Below are 19209 nucleotides of genomic sequence, written 5' to 3' on the forward strand. Positions count from 1 at the left end.
CATCAGTGCTGGGACAGAAAAAAGATGCAGAGATCATTAGCAGAATGGTCATTTGCGCTGGTCCTCAGAGGGCTTCTCTGCCATTCATTTAAGACTATTGACCACATACATTTATAGAATCATACAATCATAGAGAAATGTAGAGTTGAAAGGAATCCCAGGGTCATCTAGTCCAACTCCCTGCTATGCAGGAATCTTACCTAAAGCATCCATGCCAGATGACCATCTGACCTCTGTTTAAAAGCCTCCAATGAAGGAGAGTCCACAACCTTCCAAGGGAGTCCTTTTAAAGCACCATGAAGAGTCGTGGCTTTCCCCAATGCCGTAGTTTGTTAAGGGTGCTCAGGAGACCTGAACATTTGGTGCAGAGAAATACCATGACAGATCAGGTAAGAGTAACAGGATCCTCTCAATAAAGGTCATCCATCAGGGAAAACAAGGCTGAATCAGTCCTGAAACCAATCATAGCTAAGATGGAAATGGATTCAGATAATCAGTGCCATGCAGGAACACTTGTGGTTTCTCGGTCATAACCCTCTCCACCACCTTCTCCAGAAAGGGGTTTGGTACCTGGGGGGGGGGTTCCCTTGGGGGGATTGTTATAAAATATTGTGCATAATTCTGAATATAATTAGTTGGGATTTTATATATATATATGAAAAAAAGAAACTCTGACAATGCACAAATGGCTTGGAGATATGCTGGATTGGGTTGGAAATGCTACTGTTCCTGTATTTAAAGATTCCTCCTCCATTCCTAGATGTAGCTTGAACCTCTTTGTTGAAAATATTTATAAATGCATGCCTTGATTAACTCTAGAAATGTTGCTAGCGATGACAATTACTATGGGGAGGGGGGAGTTTCTTTTGTAAAACATGCACATTTAGTTAATAATAATTAATTGCTCCGAAAGAAAGACTGTTTCAAAGGCACAGCGATTAACATACATTGTTTCCAAATGTTATTTGCTTGTTCAAATCTGTTAACAGAAAACAGATGGTATGGATAATTCATTGTCTAGCATAGTGTGCTCAATCTATTGTCTTTGCCTATCGCTGTAATCTTCAGTCAAGATATATTTATTGCAGCCCCATCAGCAGGTGAAAAATTAGTAGGAGAGACTGGGATGACCTTGGGTTAGGCGGTAATGGCACCCAAGCAGCAACAGCTCATTGGTTTTGGCCCTAAGAACTCATTGAACAACTAGTATCTTCATGCCGTCATGCTGGTAGTATAACCTTTGCTGCCAAAGGAGTACATTATGATACAATCCTGTACCAACAGATGCTCCCTGACCTTACCACAGCACAACTCTGCCAGACAATGGTTGCTGTTCTGTTGTGGTGGGGATCTAGGAAATTTGGTGCAGAGAAATAAAGCTTGGCAGTATTCTCAGCCACCACCAACAAAAAAGTACAGCAATTGCTATTGCTTCTCTGTTGACCTTACCTGCAGCCTACTCTGAAAAGTCATTTCGGACCTAGACCAATGCTTTGGAGGGGAGGGACCCATGGCCCTCTAGATGTTGCTGGACTCCATCAGTGCCACCCAGAATGGTCAGTGGTCAGAGGTGATGGGATTTGTAGCCCAATAATATCTGGAGAGCCACAAGTTCCCCATCCCTGTCCTAGACATAGTGTACAGGACCAAAGTAGTTAGAGGAAGAGTAGTGTAAGCCAAGTGTACAATTTGTGGAAATCCATTAAGAAATTGTCCCCAGCCAGGTGCCCTCCATATGTTTTTGATTACAACTTCCACCATCTCTGATCACTGGTGCTGCTGACTAGGGCTGCTGGGAGTTGCAGTCCAAAAATGTGTCCTGCAGGAAGGTGATGAACTTTATTCCTCTCTCTTGCTTTTCTTCTATTTATTTTCTTTAGATTAGCTGGGTTTTGATTGTATCTTATGTTGAAAACTCTCAATAACATTAACTAAAACAAAAACGTCTGCAGGACACCAAGTTGGGGAAGACTGCATTAAGGGAAATGGTGGTGTGTTGTTGTTTTTTATCATGTTTGTGTCCTGCCTTTCTTCCATTATAGAACTCAAGGGGGACATTCAAAGGATGCCCAAGCAGTCACTCTTCAGTCACTCTTAGCTTCAGTGAGGGTGCTGCACCATCTGTCTTCAGATTGAAAGAACCAAAGGCCTGTCTTGCCCAGCATTCTGTTCTCACAGTAGCCAAACAGGAAGACCACATGAAGGACATGAGCACAATGGTACCCTGATATTCAGTTACATCCCTAAAGCAAAAAAGAAGGATCATTGGAAAAAATGATGACAGATGAATGGGCACCACCTTTTCCTCGTTCTTTTCCATAGGAAAGAATCATTTACAACTGGTGGATTTATCGACACTGAAACCCTTTGTTATCTTAACCACGATTCCCAGTTTGGGGCACAACCCACCCACCATTGCTCTTATGCAAGTGCCATAATGGATGTTCATGTTCTAGTGCTTACACAACTCCCATTTGTTATCAAAGAGGCTTGCAGCGGTGAAGGTGTTGGCATGCTGAACACTTGAAACTCTTGACATAGGAGTTGCCTAAAGGAAATTTAAATAGGGAAGATCGTGTCAGAGAAGGTCCTCACTAACAACAGTGGTCTCTTCTGATTAAAAGAAAAATGCCAACACCATGTAAACTGAAAACGCAACCGTCTCTTGCTCATGGAGACAAGATATAAATAATCATCTTTGCCTTTATAGTTCTAGCAGGCACTTTCTCTGGGTCTGTCCTCAGTGTTGCATCAATTATGTAAAGCCTCTCTATAGTTTCAAGACAAAGCAGTCCTTGCTAGTTATGATTGTACCTCTTATAGGCACTGATAATCAGGAGGGAGAAAAACCAAGCGGCTTAAAATCATGAGCTGTCAAAATGTCAAGGAACATGCTGAAACATGTCAACTCTCCTTTTTCTTTCCCCTCTATAAACTGGGGGGGGGGGGCGGACCCTAGAAGGGAAGAGCAATCTATAAACAACAGCATCTTCTTAATGCTTCACAACAAGTATCCAAACTAATAAATGCTGCTGATTTTGACTGCAGTGCAAAAGCATGCCAGAATTTCAGTGGGTTGGAAAAAATAATAATCTTAATTCAGACTCTTTGAAATTATCATGGCCTTCTATTCTATCAACTATATGAAGGTCTAGCTGAGTGACTGATTACACAATAGTGAAAATTTCATTGAAGAGGTAGCGATGTAATCCTAAAGATGTGGACTTAACCATAACCCAACCAGAGTCATCCGATAGTGGCATATACCATGAATGTGAAACTTGTGATCCTCCAGAGGTTGTTAGACTCCGAACACTCATCAGCTTCGGCCCACATGACTAATGGTCAGGGATGGTAAAAGCAATAGTTCAGCAACATTTGAAGGGCCACAGGTTCCCTGTCTCTACAACCTAAACATATCCCTCAGCAAATATTCCATATAAACAATGACTTTTACACAGACAGGAGCAAAAAGTATAAGATAAAGGACATTGAGAGCCAGTGTGGTGTAGTGATTAAGAGCAGTAGACTTGTAATCTGGTGAACCGGGTTCGTGTCTCCACTCCTCCACATGCAGCTGCTGGGTGACCTTGGGCCAGTCACACTTCTCTGAAGTCTCTCAGTCTCACTCACCTCACAGAGTGTTTGTTGTGGGGGAGGAAGGGAAAGAAGAATGTTAGCCGCTTTGAGACTCCTTAGGGTAGTGATAAAGTGGGATATCAAATCCAAACTCTTCTTCTCTCCTCCTTTTTCCAATATTTATTTCAATAGATGTTTATGTAATTGCACAATTGGTTTAAATTTTGATAGCACTCATGAGACCTCTGACCAAGGTTTGGTAAACCAGTATATGTAGGACCCAGTTCTTCCCTCAGCTAGGCCTTAACTGAGCAGCCTTATGGCAGGCTCTTCAGGCCAACCTTTCCTGGTCTGGCATCAGGGCCCTGATCCAGAGCACAAGCCTCATATGACTTCTTTCTTATGAGTAGAGGGTAGGATGTTGGCTTGCAGCCATGCTCCCACTCATCTCCATAGTGTTCATATGCCTTGTGTGTAATGAAAATTGTTCTGCTAAGCATTGTGCCTCTTAAGGAATACTGTATTTTTCACCCTATAGGACGCACTTTTTCCCCTCCAAAAATGAAGGGGAAATCTGGGTGCGTCCTATGGGGCGAATGCAGGCTTTCGCTGAAGCTTGGAGAGCGAGAGGGGTCGGTGCGCACAGACGCGCTGAAAGCAGAGTGCCCCGTGCTTCGGGAACGCATCCACAGCCTAGGCAACCCTGCGGGAGTTCCCGCAGGGCTGTCTAGGCTGCGGAGAGCAGCCTGCCGCCCGGCACGTAGGGCACCCTGAAGCAGAGCGCCCCTTGCGCCGGGCAGACATCCGCAGCATGGGGAGCCCTGCAGGAGTTCCCCGCAGGGCTCCCCATGCTGCAGATAGCAGCCTGCCACGTGCCGGACAGACATCTGCAGCGTGGGGAGTCTGCCGACCTGGTTTTTTTTTGGGGGGGGGGAATAAAGGAATTCCCCCCCCTTTATTTCTCCCCCAAAAAACTAGGTGCGTCCTATGGGACGGAGCGTCCTATGGGACGAAAAATACGGTATTTACCATGACTCCCCCACCTCCTGATCCCAAACGATGTCTCAGCTTCGCTACTGTACTGGATAGCATCTCTCATTTTGGCAATCCTTTATCTGGCAAGTCTTCTCCAGACAATGCAGAGGGTGCAGAGACCACTTTTAAAGAACATAACACACAAGCCCTGACTCCACACACCCCTTTGTTTTTCCGCCAAACTCCGCTTTCTACCACGAACTTCTGCTATAAGTTAATTAGGGCCTTTTGCAAATGAATATTCCTTTTATATTTAGCACACTCTGCAAAGGGGAAGGGTATATAATTAAGACGTTCCACTGGCAAGGCTCTGCAGACTGCACGCAAGGAAAAACAGATGGCGGAGAATGGAGGGAAGTATCCCCGTTGTAGAGAGAGACAGCAAAAGAAAGCCCTGGGCCTTTTTGCAGGATCATTTTGTTGCAGACTAAAATATGGGAATCTATTTTCCATTTCTTGAGCACAGTCCACACAACTTCCCCAGAGGGAACAATTTTGTTGTGAGGATATGGCATATGCTGAGCACTCAACCTGCAATGTTTTGGACCTTGGAAAACAAAGCACACTCCAGATAGCACAACTTAAGGCTATCATGATTCGTCATGGGTGTGATGTGGTTGTGCACACTCATGGGCCCATAACAGTTTGTGACAGGATTAGTGATGAGTAATGAAGATGACTCCCAATTCTACCCAGGCCGTTTTGTGAACATTTCATGATCAAAACCACCTACATTTCATTATTTAGAAAAATTCTAGATCACTAAGTACAAGGTATAAATTCATTAAACACATCCTGCAAACAAAAACAGTAAAATACAGAGGCAGGGGAGAAAACAACCTTAGGGGGGCAGGGATTTCAATAGAAAATCTTTTCAGGATGTACCTAAAAAAGAAAAAAGAATGATGTCTTGCAAATTGTAGAGAGAAGGTTCCAGACTACAGAAGGAACTGTGGGGAATGATTGGCAAAGTTAGGTATACTTTAAGAAGATTTATTGTCAGATGATTTGAGTTTATTTTTTGTTAATTTGAAATTTTTGTAACAATTGATGTCAATGTATGGTTTTTTCTTGGTTTGTTGGTGTCTAAGCATAATAATAATAATGATGATGATGATGATGATGATGATGAAGAAAATGCTTGCTTCTGAATCTCTACCCTACAGCAATCTATGGTGTGTGTGTGTGTGTGTGTGTGTGTGTGATATTATTGAAAGGGTTTTCCCAAAATAAGTGCTAAACATCCACTAGATATCTGGAAGTGGCTTATGTCACATAAAAGCTCAAATATACTTCAGAAATTAATAGGGAAATGGCAGGGAAACAGAATAAACCACCATGTTACAAGAAAGGAGATTATAACTCAATATCAGGAAGAACTTTCTGACAGTAAGAGCTGTTCAACAGTGTAATAGACTCTCAAGTAAGGCAGTGGACTCTACTTCACTGGAGGTCTCTTCTAGCTCTAGAATTCTGAATCTATGTGAATGCAGCCATAGATATTATTAAAATAGAAAATGGGGAAAATGTTATTTTTGTAGTTGCCTTGCTAATTTTGGAACACAATGGGGTAGAGAGCCAGGGAAGAAATAATCTACAGTAGTCAAGAAAAGCACAAACTATTGTTTCTGCTACAAATGCAACAGCAATGGCTAGATCTAAGAAAGGCAGAAAAAGAAGCTGCCACACTTGTGAAAACACTGTTTTAGAAAACCATAAACATAAAGGGAAAGCACAAAGGGGAGGAAAACAACATCAGGAAAGCATTGATTCACCTGTACTGTGCCAGAGGGGTTGTTTGCAAGCAGAAAAAAAGAGAGATGTACAGATTGCACAGTCAAGGCAGTAGCTCCCCAGAGAATACAGTAGATCTCAGCCACCAATCATAATTCAAAGAGTAGATTATTAAAGAAACAATTGCTACACAGGCAGCACATTATTGTGTGAGAGATAATTCATGGACAGGCAAATAACTCATTGCTGAGAACTCCTTTATACAGACTTAGCTAATATGACGCATAAACAAGAATGGGGAAATTATGGGTGTTTCAATATCGTTCAGTGGCTTAAGCTCCATTCAATCAATACAGCCTGTTTCTCTCTTTTTGGGCGGAGGGGAAGCAATTTCACTCAAGCAAGTCTTCATACCTCAGGCATGTTTAAATGTTCAGTTCAGGAACATTATACAGGAAAGGGAATGGCACAGAAACAGTGCCTGCAAGTATTTTATTAGCCACAGAGTAGCAGAGTGAAAAAGATTTAGCAAGGCTAAGCACTGCTTACCTTCCAGTTCTACAGATCATATTGCTGACTTTCTAAGGATCCAAAGGACCACTGATGAACCAGCTGACTGGGAAAGAGCAAAACCAGACTGGATTTAAAAAGAAATGAGAAGAAAGCCAAATCACTGGGTTTTTAGAACATTTTCAGCAATACCAAAGAACCCCTCCTATTTGGGTGATTTTCCAGAAATCCCTTGAAAGAATTGTTTGCTTTATATATTGACATCAACACCACCAGTTGTCCACCAGTTGTTTACTATTATTATTCAGTTCTGAACTATGCCTTCAGATTGAGAAAGTGTGGGATGTTCAGTTTGCCCATTTTTCTCTTATTGATATGTAACTCAAAGTACAATTTTTGCAAGTATGAAACTGAAGAGAGAGAGAGAGAGAGAGAGAATGTTGGTATTTCATACATGTTGGTCTAACTCTGGCAATCTAAATTACTGCAAAAGTTTGCATGTAGTCTCTTAAAACTGTCTTCATGACACCCCATCAAACAACAGATTCTCTGTCAAATTCGCCACACTCCAGCTAGAGGCTGTACAGGAGCACATTTGTGTAGCACCAGCTGATGTGGTGAGACAGAGTCATGAAGCCACCCTTCTAACATCAGAATCCCTGCAACTTTCCTGGATGGCACTGGCTCAGGCAGGGCAACTACAAAGTCAGAGCTTTCAAGGCTTATGGGATCAGGGGGGTCCAAGCAGAGGTGGTTTTAAGGCAGTGTGGCCATTGCAGTTGCACTGGGCACCACGCTGCAGGTGGCACCACAACAATGCTGTAGAATGGAGTGTGAGAGGAGGGCAAGTGCTGAATTTGAGAACCAAACAGGGCACCATTGAAATCTCAGAGCCCAAAGTCTGCCACTGGTGCATGCCACACCAGTCACTACTGGATTTGGGTATATCCTTAACTGGATGGGAAATAACAATAACAACAATTTATTTATACCCCACCCATCTGGCTGGGTTTCCCCAGCCACTCTGGGCAGCTTCCAGCAAAGTATTAAAATATAATAATTCATCGAATATTAAAAGCTTCCCTAAACAGGGCTGCCTTCAGACGTCTTCTAAAAGTCAGATAGTTGTTTATTTCCTTGACATCTGATGAGAGGGCGTTCCACAGGGTGGGCCACTACCGATAAGGCCCTCTGCCAGGTTCCCTGTAGCCTCACATCTTGCAGTGAGGGAACTGCCAGAAGGCCCTCGGAGCGGGACCTCAGTGTAGATCATTCTACAGCCTGATTTTACTGCTGCTGCTGCTGCTGCTGCTGCTGCAAATAACCCTCACTAAGTAATCTGACTAGGTGGCCAGGTGGCTGAGAAAGACTAGCAAACTGGGTTGAATCCTTTCAATATCCTTAGACCTATATGCCATAAGAAGCTCCCATTACAGGATTTTAGACAGGATTTTTCCCCAGCCCTATCCTATCCATTACCTCTGCTGAGAAACCAGCTGCCCTTATTCCTCCCTCAGCTGTTACCTAGTAAGCAGGTAACAGTATCAGGCTAGTATCAGGCTACCCAAACCATTTTCATCACAGCTGGTCATGATGATAACTATAACTTTTTAAAAGCTAGTTTCCTTTTCCTGCTGTTCCTTCCTATTTCTTTTTTCTTGTGTGTCATATGTTTTAGATTATAACCCTGACTGCAGAAATTGCTGTAACTACTTAATTGCCTGACTACTTAATTTAGTCAGTGTCTCTAAGAGCCTTCTTGGCTGTTGTTGTTTTTTGGTAAGAATAGAGTAAAAAAAAAAATATTATATACATATATAAATAGTATACATGGATTTGCCAAGAATTGAACTTGTGACATTCAGTATGTGAGCAGTTGGTTGGTATGATTCATTGCATTCTTATGTTTGTTTTGGAAATTTGGAAATTAATGTGACAGGAGCATTAAACAATAAACAGAAACACCTCACAGATACAGGTACAAGGTGAATGTTGTGACCTGTGCAGACCTCTAGTATATGTAGTTCCTGAAAATGTACTTGTTTACTTCTCAGATGAGGATGAGGAAGCTGGAACCATTTCTGGGAAATGACTTCAGGTTTCTCTGTAAAAGATAAACAGAGGTAGATTTGGGACAAGAACCCTGCAGAGTGAAGAGTGAAGGCATTTGTTGTTGTTGATTTTGTATACCCTCAAGTTTTTATAGTTAACTTTCCTCAGCAAATTCAAAATGCATTTGTGGTACTTTACAGAGACCAGGACAAGAGCAGCAAAGTTGTTAAATTTCATCTCTGGGACTCCTTTCACTGTGAATCCATGCAATGTCCTCTTTCTGTTAATCAGAACCAAGAAAGAAAATACGAGAGCAAACTACAGCTGTTTCACAAACAATTGGATATTGAATAATAGGTCGTTAGTGGTTACTTTTTTGTTAGGAGAACATTACTGCTGGGCATGCTTTACAACTGCATCTAAATTCAGAGAAGAAAAATCTCTAGCATTCAGCACCGATGCATGACTTTCATTAATTTTATGTTACTATATAGAAAATATGTCATGGTGCTTTACTTTTGTTTTTATGTGTGTGAGGCACTGTACCACATTGGAGTGAGGCTACAGAACACAGAAGCTGAAAGTGATAAAACTCCAGTAAACAGAAAACATTTCCCCACAACACACACACACTTTTTGCTTCTTTGCAAGCATGCTAACAGATCCAAAAGCATGGTTGAAAAGTTCAGTTTCCAGAATTATTGGCTTCCCAATGTACACTCCAAGGGAAGCACTGTGGGTTAAACCACAGAGCCTAGGACTTGCCAATCAGAAGGTCAGTGGTTTAAATCCCCACGGTGGGGTGAGCTCCCATTGCTCGGTCCCATCTCCTGCCAACCTAGTAGTTTGAAAGTACGTCAAAGTGCAAGTAGATAAATAGGTAAACGGTGTTTCCGTGTGCTGCTCTGGTTCACCAGAAGCGGCTTAGTCATGCTGACCACATGACCCAGAAGCTGTACGCCGGCTCCCTCGGCCAATAAAGCGAGATGAGCACCACAGAGTAGGTCATGACTGGACCTAATGGTCATGACTGGACCTAATGGTCAGGGGTCCCTTTACCTAATGTACACTCCAGATTTTGAAAGTAAAATGCATATTACGATTATTGGTTGCCACAAACATTTGGTCTGAAATTGGAAGGGCGAATTCCTCCTCAGGGAAAACATTTGAGGCATTTCAAGGGAAGCCAAAATAATCTGAGTAGGACTGCTGAACTTTCTCATTGGGTCATCACACATCTCTAGGTTGCTACCAGATTTCACCTAAAGCAAAATGTGAAGCAAATATGAAGGTTCCTTCTTTTACAGATACCAATAGATACCAAATCTATTATGGTAAAAACCTCTGTGGAACAGAGTCCTCTTCATCAGATGCACAGAGCATCATTCTCAGTTGCAAATATATATGGGTGGTGCTGGTGATATTGGGGGGTTGGGTAAGGCACTTGTAAGCTGTGGGGGTCAGAGGAAAATGTAGCACAGATAGTGACAATTCAATTAAAGCTGGAAGGTAGGCAAGATAAGCATGGGTACTCTTTTCAGTGTCATTGATACGTGATGAAACAATAGACTTGGAGTTAATTAACATATGTAGTGGGAAAGGAAACCTTTCTATATATTCAGATGCAAATGTACATAATTGAACTTCTTGGTTAACTGTAATTCAGTAGTTTCATCTCTTTTTGAAATGTCTTTGTTCAAGCACAACCACCTTAAAATCAATGGCAGAGTGTCCTGGTGTCCTGCTGCTAGGAAAAGTGCCACAAAAGGCAACCTAACCTGAGGAGCAGTGGCTGCCAGAAAAAAACACTGGTGGCAAGCATGGGAGGGGATGTGCTTATTTGCTTAGGAAATGTAGCCAGATTGAAGCTTATACTGAGTCAGACCATTGGCTCATTTCCCTCTGAAATGCCCACACTGAGGGACGCTCTCCCAACCCCAACTGGAGACACCAGGGATTGAATTTGGGACCTTCTGCATGCAAAGCAAGATGCTCAGCCATTGAGCTATGGGCCTTCCTCCTTCTTTGTGAAACTGGAGTCATTAAGACAGTTTTGTTTGACCCAAAGGACAGGGTAGCTCTATTGCACCGTTGGTGGTGCCAAGACGCTGTTGTTGATGCAGCAGTCAAAAATGAATCAGGATCTGGGAGCCAGGAGTTGGGAGCCAGGAGGCAGAGCTAAGGAACAAGGAGAAATCAGAACCAAGGTGAAGGCAGAAGTCAGAGGCGTGAGAGGAACATGAGTATCCACCAAGGGAGAAAGCCAGAAATCAAAAGCAAGGGCAAAGCTGAAATCAAGACTGATGTGCAAAGTCAAGAACATGCAAGAGTCTGGAAAATGGCGTAGCTCCCACAAAGTCTAACTCAAACAGAAAACCTTTAAGTGGTCCTTTCTGTTTAACAGAATTCAGTGGCCAGCTTAGGTGGGAGGAGCCAGTCCATGACTTGAGGTACCTGACTGTCTAAGCCAAGCTTCCTCAAACTCGGCCCTCCAGATGTTTTGAGAATATAATTCCCATCATCCCTGACCACTGGTCCTGCTAGCTAGGGATCATGGGAGTTGTAGGCCAAAAACATCTGGAGGGCCGAGCTTGAGGAAGCCTGCTCTAGGCAAATGTTCCAAGCCACATTATTATAGCTCTTCACATGGGACAGCTGTGTGCATAGCCATTTTAAGAGAAAGTAAAGCTGTTTCAATAAGCCTTGTTTCACAGAGCGCTAAAATTAACATTATAAACAAACAAACAAAAACAATACACCTTAAAACCAAAAAATTAGGGGACTGGAAATGAAAGTGTACAGTTTGAGCACTGGTAGCTCCTGACATGATGACACAAGGCCCAGAATAAGCCCTCAGGTGCCTTCTAGGACTTAGGAAGGAGACGGAGGAACTGTAGTGGCTGCTGGCAGCTATGGAAACTGAGCATTCTGTGGCCAAGGAGAACAGCTTCAAGACTTTCCAAAAATGTGCAGAGGAAGAGAGCAGAGAGGAGGAGAAAGAAAGTCACTGAGAAGGAACTGGGGAAACAGGCAAGCAGTGTCTTTTTAAAGTGCCACATGGATTCCCTAACAGTCCTTAGAGGGCGCTCCTGCCTCAGACATGCCACCAGGGTGCAACAGTAGAGATGTGCCTTATACTGGTTAGCTAGGGAATTTGGAAGTAACATTTACAGGTCCTGTAATGTTTAGGAGTAGGAATGGGGAATACATTTAGTTTGGTTGACATTTTGGTATGTATCTAATTCAAACTTTGCAAAACAATAAGCATGTCATAATCCCTGACCCAGAGATCATGCACTATGTAGTGGAGGTGCCAGAGGGGGAGGAAGCTCTGGCTCTTCCCTTGTGGGAAGAATTGCCAGGGCCATTTGCAAAATCAACCCAACCAGAAGTCTGAGTCTTCACACACAAACAACCCCCCCCCCCCGACTCAGAGCTTAAGTCTCCCATAGTACCCCTGTCTCCAAGTTACAGAATCTTGCTCCTTCCCCTCTCCTGGCACAGCTGGTGAGAGGATGAGTGACCTATTAACATGCAATTTGACAGACTTTATGCACTCTTGGGAGTCTATCATTTCTGAAAATTTTATCCACTTCTGTTAACAGGAAAACAGTTCTAAGCAGGGAAATGAATTTTGCAATAGTGAAACAGGGCGGGGGAATGAAGTGGAAATGGATGGGCAAGTTGAATCAAGCCACATGTGAATCTCCTTAGTTCAAGGTGAGCTTTTTCAGAAAGCAAAGTATCTGGATGTGAGCTAAATTTTGTGGTCTGCGCCAGTGGCGGAACTAGCTGCTTGGACACACAGAGCGGCGGCGCACATGCCATGCACCCGGAGGTGGGGTGAGCCACCCAGGAGGGCAATTGGCGCCCATTGGGGGCAATAGGTGCAGTGATTGGGGGGAATAGGTGCAGCGATTGGTCCCGGGGGGGGGTGATCAGTGCCCATTGGGGGCAATCAGTGTGTGATTGGTGCCCGGGGGGAGCACGGTGATCCGCTCTGGGGGATTTTGTGACCCACCTCATGGATGACACCTGGGGTGAGCCACCCCCACTGCCCCCCTTCCTACACCCCTGGTCTGTGCACACCCCTACTTTATGGGGTGAATATAGAAATTGCACTTAGCTGGTAATAGCACTGACATGAAATGCAGGATGTGTTTTCTTAAGAAAGCACAAGTAGAAATCCTCCCTCCCCCCTCTCCCTCCCCCGGCCCTTTACTAAAGGCAGATTGCAGAGCTTGAGCCCGCTCCATGCTGATCCTGAAATTGCTCACATGCGACTTGTAGACCACAGGCAGAAGACCAGTGGAGTGTGCTTATTCAATGCCCAACAGACTTTTTATAAGCTCTGTGTAGAACAGATACATATGACCTCAAATAACACTGCCTTCATGTTTGAACTTTAGACAAATCTTTCCATTTTCTCTGTTCTCTAAGCCATTGAAATCCCACTTTTTAAATAGCCTTTTGGTAATGCTCCTGCCAGTAGCCAAGCATGTGAGAGAAATCCTACAATTGTTTAATGGTAATCATTACATAATTTAATTAAGAATGAAGCTTTGCATCTCAGTGAGCCACGATTTGTTCAGACTAATTTGAAAGCCCAGGCGGAGTATTACTGATCCAGGTGGGGATTTTGAAGCTTTTTGTTGCTAGGTTGGATGCTATGGAAAATAGAAAGAGATCAATGTGTAATGTACAGCACACAAATAATTTAATGAATGAAAGGCCCTAGGTATCCTGTGGGATCATAAGAGAGGGAGCTTGTGCTGTGGTTAATTCTAGTATATGGCAGGACATAAGGATTTAATCGGGAAGTACAGGCTCTGGCTGTTCTGCAGTTTGTTTTAGGACTAAACGCAAACAGAACTCTTCCAGCTTCCTGATTTGCAAGCAATGACTCCCATCCACACACACACAAACACACAAACACATTTTTAGACCTCCTTATTTTAGTTCACTGCTAGTTAGAGAGAAATGACTCAATGTCAGTTTCTCTCACTTTCTCATTTTTCTAATCTTAAATTCAGCTCACCACATCAGCTTAAAAATATTTTCTTTTTTAAAAAATGTTCTCACAAAGTGAGCAGCAGTTTAGTGTATATTTCTCCTCATATACACATTTTTTTGTGCAATTTTGCCTAGCGCGCACATTTGCTACAAGCAATTTCCCCAAACAGAATGTATTTTGCATGTTATTCACACACACACACAACATACACATTTTACTCGCAACTGACACGTTTTTGTATATTTATTTACGTAGTTGGAAAACTGCATTGCAGACTTCAGAGAAGTATGAATTTCAAGGGATAAAAGCCTTTCAAACTGTTAAAAGTAAAGTAGATAAAACAACTGAAATGCCATTGAACAGAAAACACATCATCATGATCACTAGAAGTAATTGGGTACTTCTTGTGCTGAATTGCTGTATTTTATTCGAGCATGGAGAATAAAAATCCATATTTCTTCTGTTTAGCACTAATAGCACACTGGCTGTTCATACAGGACACTTGAGAGATTGCTTTGGATGGTGGGAATTAACGTTGTCAAATATGGATGTCCAGGTAATAAAATAGACCATTTCCCCTGTCGATGTGGTGCTTGCCCTGCTTTTGCCTACTGACCTGGAACATCATTTGCAGTTGCAGAGATGACATGCTCCCTGGGTAAACTGCCATGTGCACACTGAAGAATACCAATCTCTCAATCCTGAATTTGCTTTGTTCTTTGTACTGACAAATTCAGCCAACAACTACCTACCAAATGATTGTTACTGTTTCTTGTTTTCAAGCATTCAGTTCCAGAGTGCTTCTGAACATGAACAGAGTGGCTTTCCCTTGAGGCAAAATGATTATTTTTATTTTTATTTTGCATTGGGGAGGGAAAATAGACCAAACCTGAGCACAGGCAAAATAAAAGTTACTAAATAACTGAAACTCTTTAGTGACTTTTCATTTATATTTGAATTTATTTTACTTAACTAAAAGCATTTTGAAACCCCTAAGTATTTTAAATACTTAGCAGCATACAAAAATAGCATAAAAACAATAAAACAGTATCATAAAAAAGTAAAACAACATGATAAAAGCAGGAACAGCAAGATCTGGCAAAAAGAAGAACATTCCACAGTGCAGAAGCAGTAGCAGAAGTCATTGTCCAAGGCTAGCAGTAAATGCACAGACCTCCACAGTTTCTGGTAGCAGGACTGGCTTCTGTATTTGGTGACTGTCCTAAAACAGAAATCTCAGAAACAGATTGGGAGTGCCTGCAGTGATCCTGTTCTGTACACCTCATGGAAGCTTTCTCAGTACATATCAGAAGGTGTTTTGGAATTCACAGATGAGTAAGAATTATACTATTGCTCTGCAGCACCTACAGCCCTTTTCAGAGGATGAGATTAAGATTCATACCAGGTCTTTGTGTGTCTTTGTGCTGGCCTAGTCAATGCCTACTCCAGCAATTTGCTACTACCTTCTAATGCTTTTTTAGTGTTCTTGGCATTCCAGATATTAAGGCTGGACCACCACCATACCAGTCTTCTGAAGATAGCCTTCCTCCCTGCAAACATGGGTCCTATTTTCTATTGCTTTCTTGGATGGAGGAGAGAATTTTCTCTGAAATTTTCAGAAGGAGGGTTTCACTTTTCTGAGTGTTAAAAAAAATGTTAAAAAAAAACAAGGGAAAGGTGAAAAAGCAGTGGTTTCAATACCTTGTAAGGCTAAAAAAAAAGGTAAGTGACAAACCCCTGCAGGGGAAAAAAATAGATAATTTTCCCCCCAACCTCATGAATTTGGGAAGGTTATGAATGCAGGAACTTGCTTTATATTGAGTCAGACCATTGATCTATGGAGCTCAGAATTGTCTACAGTGGACATCCTTCCAGGGTTTCAGATGGGAGTGATTCCCTGCTCTACCTGGAGATACTGAGACGTTAAGCACGCCAGGTTCTATCTGTTGGATCAATCCATCAACCTCTGTTGGACGATTTAGAACAGGGACGGCCAACTCCTAAGAGACTGCGATCTATTCACAGAATAAAAAACTGGCAGTGATCTACCCCTTTTTTTGGGGGGGGGGTTCAGGTCAAGGTTGTTGAGCTTTCTTTAGGGAGGAAAGTCCCATTTTTTTAGGGATTTAGGTCAAAGTTTTATTTTACCACCGTTGAGGAAAGGGAACCAGTGATCAATCGCGATCTGCCAAAACTTCTAGGGGATCTACCAGTAGGTCACGATCGACCTGTTGGACATCCCTGATTTAGAAGGATTGGGTCTGGCATCTCTTTTTCTGAATGTCTGTGTCAGTATCCACACTCAGGAGAGTTACATCTCAATGCAGCTTCTTTATTGGAAGTGTCTTCCAATGGGCAATAGACACTCATGGATGCAATAAAGATTCAGTCAAATGTAGAAGTTTACTTGACAGCCATAAAAGCATTTTGGTAGCAAATATATACACACATTGACCACAGCCGTGGTCAAGGCATGCTTAGAGTCCAGCAAGAGTCCAAGACTCACTCTCTTCTTGTCTCACCACAAGGCTCAAGCAAGACACTCACAACCAGTTACAACAAGTTACACAGAACCATTGTTATCAGTACTTCCTGTCATACTGCACATGTCCAAAGAACAGTTCCCACAGAAAATGTCCTTGCATAGACACAACAATCTCAGCCTTTGCTGCTTCTTGAAACGTCTTCTCTGTTCTTCTCTGTTTCTTGAACAAATGATTCTCACACACATAGAGAGAATGTACAACACTATCACTGAGCTTCAACCCCCTCCCTCAAAGTGCCCCACCAACCCATAAAAGATTTGACATTTTCAGCCTACTTCTAGCAAATAACCAAAGCATTTAAATGAGTAGTGACAAGATAAACCGTGATGTGTTGGGGAGACACAAGCTCAGTGGCTGACAGCACCTTTGAGTCAGGGTACAGATTGGAACCCAAATCGTTCAACCTGTTCAAAAACCTAAATTGTATTGGAGGACATTAGAAACAGAGGCATCTTCTAATGAAACATAGTTTCTCATCTATTCCGCAGTCCACGTAAATTAAGGGACTGCAAATTAGCAAAGAAATCAGGCAAACATACCCTCACCTGTGCACTTTAAGACTTCATTTATACTAATAGCAATGATGGAGGTGGAGGAGGGGTGAGAAGGCAAGTTATATCACATTAAGATAATCAGAAGTGTGGCTAAACAGGGACGCTAATTATAAAGGCTTGCACTGGAATAGTCAAGGAGGGCATAAATGCAGAAAGCAAGGAGTTTGGGCAATCTCAGTTTGGATTCTGGAGGTTCGACTTTATATCCTCTTAGAAGTGCCTTATGTAAGTAAGAACAAACTTGGAGATTTATATCTTCCTATTTATTCATATTTTTTGTTCCTTTGTCAGCTCTCCGCTACAGCTGAAGGCAAGTGCTGCCTAATTAGATACAAGGGATTTGGTCACCTCAGTTCTTGATGCCACCTGTCAAGCTTGAGAAGGCAGCTTGCTATATTAGCTGTGCTTGCTAAGACGGTGCCTGCTGGCAAACCTCAAATGGGTTGCAAGTTCTACAATCCTGGCTTATTAACTTATTGGCAGTGAATCAGCCAGTGAGCTGCACCCATTGGATGCCTCTACGCTCTTTATTCAACGGCCTAATAGCACCCAGGACACATGTGGAAGTGATGAAATGATTGCCATGCACCACCAAACGGTCTGCTTAAAGCAGCAGCTCCATTCATCAGGGATGTTTGTAGTACATGTAGCAAAAGCTTGGGCCACCAAAAAGGGCATTAACATAGTTAATAGTGCTCCAACAAAAGGGGTGGTAGATATGTCCTCTTTTCTCCCTGAGCATGGAGAATGGCAGTGATATTCTTCTTTCTCTCCCTGCACTGAGAGGCATGCAGCTCATCAGAAAGCTAGAAAGAAACATTGTGTTATCTCTGTCCAACACCACTTGCAAATAGCAGAAAAATTACTTTCTATAATAGTGAATTTCTAAAGTAGTTGACCATGTTAACTTTCCAGGGGTTTGTGGACTGGAATCTTCTGATGATCGGCATTCTGAGGGTGAACTGCCTACTGCAGATTTGTTGTTCCATCCACTTTTAACTCTGGCCTCATGCACCATTGTCAGGTGGACCCTGGGAGGTTGCCCAGAATAGAAAGGGCCCCTTGAGCTGCCCACCCCTGCACAGGAGACAGTGATGTGGCTATCCAGCCCTGACACACCCTCTGGCACAATCCTGAACCTGATAACTAAATGGAAACCCCATACCTAGGTATCTGTAGAGCATGTCTCCCCAGTAGCTGACTACTTTGCCAAGTTTACCATATACTGCAGCACTGCAATATCCATGTGTGCCAAGCTAAAATGAGGGTCTAGCCCTAATCCCTCAGAGCTTTCTTTCTTCAAGGTCCTTACCTGCTCCTCTCCACAGTGGTTGTGAGAGCACTGCAATAACAAGAAAGTCACAAAATGGATTATAGTAAAAACCCACTCCAGAAAGGATAATAGAATAGTAGAATTGGAAGGGACACCAAGGGTCATCTAGTCCCACACCTGCAATGCAGGAATGATGGTTAAAGAATCCCTGACAGAGGTTTTAAAACTTCCAATAAATGAGAGTCCACCACCTTCCAAGATGGATTCTCTAGGATCAGCCTACGGAAGATGAAAAGCATGTCACCTTTCAGACCAAGCAGGAGGAACATGAATAATTATTTCCTGGCCTCCCTTTTTCATCTCCCAGTTCCCTACAGGCTGGGTCTAACTGTCCCTTAGACTAATCTACTCCACAGGGTTGTTGTGAGGATAAAATGGGGGAGAGTTGAATCATGTATGTCACCTTTCCTTAGTGGAAAGGTGGGTTATCAATGACTCTTTATTAAAAGAAGAAGAAGTCTTTGTCTTTAGTTTTAATGCCACATCGTGCTGATTAAGAGTTTGAATTTCTTCATAATTTGCATCAGGCTGGATGTTCAGCATACGTAAGACATGGGCTTGTTGGGGCAGCCCAAAATGTGTAATCTGTATCAGTCCCACAGGGACTGCCATGAGTATTAAGCAAACTTAATTGAGATTGTTCTCAAGCCAAAATAAACCAGAGTTCCACTGGAGCAAGGGTTAATTTGACAAAGTAATAACCCCAAATGTCAGCAACCAAATACTTTCAGTTTCATGACTCATACAAAATTGGATTTTAGGGGATTTTTTCCCCACAAGAAACACTAAGTAATATACCCAAATCTCCCAGGTTTGTGAGTACTGCACTGTAAGGGGAGAGTTGCTGATCCA

Source organism: Podarcis tiliguerta, assembly GCF_965153285.1.
Source record: "Podarcis tiliguerta genome assembly, chromosome: 6".
Classification (NCBI taxonomy): Eukaryota; Metazoa; Chordata; class Lepidosauria; order Squamata; family Lacertidae; genus Podarcis; species Podarcis tiliguerta.